Source organism: Mustelus asterias, chromosome 4 (assembly GCF_964213995.1).
Source record: "Mustelus asterias chromosome 4, sMusAst1.hap1.1, whole genome shotgun sequence".
NCBI lineage: Eukaryota > Metazoa > Chordata > Chondrichthyes > Carcharhiniformes > Triakidae > Mustelus > Mustelus asterias.
The window spans coordinates 58,099,394-58,104,515 of record NC_135804.1 but is presented as its reverse complement, the minus strand read 5'-3'; positions in this window follow the sequence as shown (position 1 = coordinate 58,104,515).

Sequence of the window (5,122 nt, the reverse complement as noted above, 5' to 3'; positions counted from 1 at the left end):
GTGGTATGGTACAACTGTGTAGCTTGCTAGGCCATTTCAGAGGGTAGTTAAGAGTGCTGTGGGCCAGGAGTCACATGTAAGCTTGATCCGGTAAGGACTTCATATTTCCTTTCCTGAAGGACATGAGCTCCAAGGGCGCATTGGTGCCAACCATGAACACACTCATTTTTCTCTTTTCTGGCCCTGGTTTGCTGGAAGGGGAGGGGAGAGTACTTTCAAATGACACCACGCATGACAGGGTTACATCAGTCAATGAGAAACCCAATTGGAAGATCAGTGCATCGCGGAGGGAGGTCATGCTCCAGTTGGAGATTTAGGGTGAGAGTTTGTGTCTAGGGAGCAGTCCCTGTGCAGAAAGTTCCAGAACTCCTTATTAGTATGGTGCTTGTCTAATCTGGAGCTGAACATTTTATCAGTGCCAAGATAACATTTATTTCACAAGATAGTTTCAAAATACAGATTTTCATACGTCACTGATGTATTGTATGTTTATCTTTAATGTGTGAATTTTAATAATGAAACATTGACTGTTGTTATACTGCTATCTCATTTTTTGTTGGCATTTGGGGTCATGTAATTTTGAAGCATTCACATTGGATCACAGTGAAAAAGTTTGGGAAGCAATGTTTTACAACATATGTGTATACATGTTTTAACACATAATTTTACATTAATTTAAAGATGCCAGCCTTGGGGGTTCAATGGTTGCACTCTTATCTGAGTCTGTAGGTCCAAACCCTAATCCCGAACTGGGGCCCTGACCACCTCCTGGATATAAAAGATCCATGGTATTATTCATAAAGCAGGAGAGTTCTCCCAGTCCTGGTAGACGTCAAACAAAACCTAAAACAGATGACCTGGTCTTCTCATTGCTGCTTGTGGGACCTTGCTATGTGCAAATTGGCTGCCACTTTTCATAGATTGTATCATTTGCCATCCTTAACTACTTCATTGGCTGTAAATTTGCTTAACATTCTGAGTTTGTGAAAAGTGCTACATAAATGCAAGCTCTATTTATTTTAGCTCCCATTCATTTAATTTGAAAATCTCTACAATTATTGTTTTTAATTAATATTAAATTTTGTCTTACTTCTTAATTAAATTAAGTTAAATGTCACCCTTTATTTTGTTCCATCAATTTATTTAGTTTTAACTAATTTTGTTACTATTCCCACATCTAAAATATACCAGCACACAAAAACAATCCCCATTATCCCATAAAATCTTCTCATTAAACAATATGTTATAATATACATTGTATATATTACACTGTCAATAAGATTGACACAATACATAAAAATAATTTGACTTATTCACTTTAAGAAATATATTAATGAAATAAAGCTCTCATATTATACCGTTTACAACATAAGATGTATTCTCCAACTTACCCTAAATGTCGCCAAAGCTGATCATCGAGTAAATATAAAAGCCTTGCATTTAATGTGCATCCATCATTCTTCAGGTATTCCACTTCAGTGTGTCAAATGAATTGAATAAAAGAAAGAAACCAGTAATTTAGTTCTTGCCGTCTGTGGCATCAACTGTGGCTTTACAAGCAGCTACCAATCTACAGATAACCACTTAGCTTCCAATAACTTGGCCACTAATTGACTTCATGATGTATCTATTTACATATATTAAACCTTTCCCTAACCCTGCACCTAAAGGGAATAGGCCCACCTGTACCCTACTCCAACTGAACAGCAGAATAATATATTGCATGCTATATAATGTGATGTATCTGTCCTTGTGAAACCATGCATTCTCCAATTTACCATGCCATCACCAGCGAGGATCTCTAGGATTGGAATAAAACAGAAAATGCAGGACTCTTCTCCAGGTTCAGCAAGTTTATTCAATATTTTGTCAAGTTTTACAGATCAGAGATGTTCAAGTTTCAATCTCTCTTCTGCACAGAGTTAGCCAATCTTGGCCAGGTGACAGAAGGGGCACAAAATGTCTCTCAGTGTTGTGGGAGGGGAGAAAGAAATCAACCATGTTTCATGGTCCTTAGCTCCTCAGCTAGTCTATCGGGACCACATTTGTGTAGATATATGATAAGGACTGATTGGGTTTGGTTGTGATTCCCCACAGGTTAAACAGCCTGATACACTCTCTAAGCTCTTTCATAAGATTGGCTGCTTGTTAAAGTATGAAAGGGTTCCCAGAGCCTGTAGAAGTCCATTCAACAATGAAACTGTTTTCAGGTAAGCTGAAGGGGAGAAAGAAAATGCTGGCAAACAGACACAAAACAAAGAGTGATGGAATCATAGGACTGCTGTGTTACCAGACTTCCCTCAGTGGCTGAATATAGGAATATGTCATTGTAATTTGTTTGTTGATATGTGTGTAGGTATGTATTGGAAACAGTGTGGCCATAATTACAAAAAGTTCAATGAGAAGCTGAGTGCAAGATCAAGGCTCCCTCTCCAAGGTTGACTTTCTATGATTCCAGGATCATTTTGGAATTTTGGGATAATTCCACCCTCGGGCCTCTACAGCCATCTCAAATCTTCTTCAAAATCCTTTTCATCACTTCTCCAGGGAAAAAAAACCCAGATTCAACCCTTCAATCATCACCACATATCACACCATTTCCAAGCTCACTTTCCTTAACAAGGTCCTTAAATGTGTAGTTACCTCCCAACATCATGCTAACCGCTCCCACAGTCTGATTTGGATTTTGTTATTCTGTCCTTTGTTGTACTTACAACACTGTGAGACCATTTTGCTCAAAGTTACTATCCTTTTTTTGTTCTCTCTACCATGCTCAAAATGGTCAATCATGCTATCCTCTTCCACTCACGGTCAACTTCCATGAGGCTTCTCTTGCGTGGTTTTACTCTTTGCTGTTTCAGTGTAGCCAGCACATCTTCAGGAATGGCTTCTTCCTATCCTAACCCCATACAGACATTTGTGGTCTAACGCAATCTTTTACCTTTGGCCTTCCTTTCCCACATTTGAACGTTGCCCCTCGCCATGTGTGCTGATGGCATCCAGCTCTAAGTTTCCATCATTTCTTCAACTCCACAACCTACCACAATGTTGTCAGACTGCCTATCTAACAGGACATCATAGATCAGGCAGAGTCTTTTCAAATAGAACACTGTAAAAACCGAAACTATAATTTTCAGCTCTGTTACAAAAAATCTGTATCTTTAACACTGATTCCACTTTAACTATTCACTAAGACAGTGCTAGACAATTTACAATGTCACTGGCATGACCAAGCCCAGAACTGAGTGAGTTTCAACCCTCAAATATTGGGTCACCACTAAGAATGCCTGCTCACATTCATCTCAGTAATATAGGAACAGTGGAAGAGGAGTAGGCCACTTAGTCCCTCGGGCCTGTTCAGTTAGATCATGGTTGATCTGTATATTAATGCCATTTTCCTGTCATTGCTCCATATTGTCCATCTCTGCTTCACCTCATTCCCACTACAGCCAAAAACAAATAAAGTATTATATAGCAACTATAGCAACTTCATAGTGTCCCAAAAGACATCACAGCCAGTTAATTACTTTTGAATTATCATTATTCTGTCGTATGGAAACAGAATAACAAATGTAGCAGTGTCCAACAAGCAGAAATGGGCCAATAGACCACACAATGAGGGTAAAATTGGTCAATGGCAGCAGCACAAAATGGGCTCTTAGTGAGTCAGCAACCAATTTTTCACTGCACCCAACTTTTGTCCGTTGAAGTTCACTGGGCTATAGCTCAACTGTTTTTGGAGACTCATTTCTTCATCTTACTGTAACTGTAAATCTTGCCAAGACTTTCCAAGTCCATGAAAAATAAAAGCAGTGAAAAGTAGATTACCGAGTTACTACAAGTTCATTTCATAATACTGGCCAACAACAATCTCACCCCAAATTTAGTGATAATGGTTGATGGATAAATATGGTCCATAATGTTAAGAGAACTTCCCTCCATATTTCATCCAACAGTGTCATGAATCTCTAACACCAGCCTGAGATGATAGATGGAGCTTTGGTTTAACATCTGTTCTGAAAGACAATAAATCCAGAGAGCGACACTCCCTTCATCCTGCACTGAGATGTTATTCTGGTTTTGTACTTAGGTACCTGGGGCAGGGCTTAAACCCACAACCTTCTGACTCAGAAATGAAATAGGGACACTGAGTTGAGGTTGATACTGTGTGTACTTTTGTCACTTGACTTTTCTAGTTCCTTCCATGCCAAGCTCTCAATTTCCAGTTGCTCATCCCACAAATCTCCAATGATCGACATTGGCTCCATATGTTCAACACAAATCTTTGCTCTCATTTGCTCAAATCTGACCTTGTCCCATCCTAACTCCACCCAATGTAGACTCAAATCTGCTCTATTCAAATGATTCCTGATAATATTGTCCCTGATGTCACAGATTTTGGGGCATCTATGTCAGATCAAAGTAATTATATTTACAATGAACCCATAAAGGCAATCATTGGTTATAAACAAAAATTATGTGAAATTTGCATATTTAAAAACTGAGGTTTATAATACATTTGCAGAATCAATTTATTGATAATTTCTCTTGATCATTTAGTGTATTATTGGGAAATGCTGGTTCAGTAAATCATTGACAAGCATTTTGCTTGATCCAAACTGTTTACTTGGATACAAGGGAGTATAGTAGACTAAAATCTGCTCTATTCAGGTGATTCCTGATAATATTGTTCTCGGTGTGGCAGGTTTTAGGGCATCTGTATCAGATCAAAGGTATAACATCTGCAACGAACCCACGCTCCATGTACCTATACGTAAAGTCATCAAATTACTATCATTAGCTTGGTCTGCAAACAAAATTGTGTGAAATTTGCATTTTTTTAATAAACGAGGGATATAAGACATTTGCAGAATTAACTTCTTGATCATTTCCTTCAATAATTTGTTGTCGTGATGGCAAATGCCGGTGCTTGGTCATGCTCATAAGGATCCATTTGTCCTGGAAACTGCTCTCCATTACCAAGATGGCGACCTACAGGCACAAGTACCAGGCGTTTGCGCCTGCGTCTTGGTGCGTCGATTTACCCCGTCTACGCCAGCGCTCCTGCGGTTTCTATGGAAACGGGTGTAAACATTGGCAGCGCCGCTTGGTGCGAGACTCC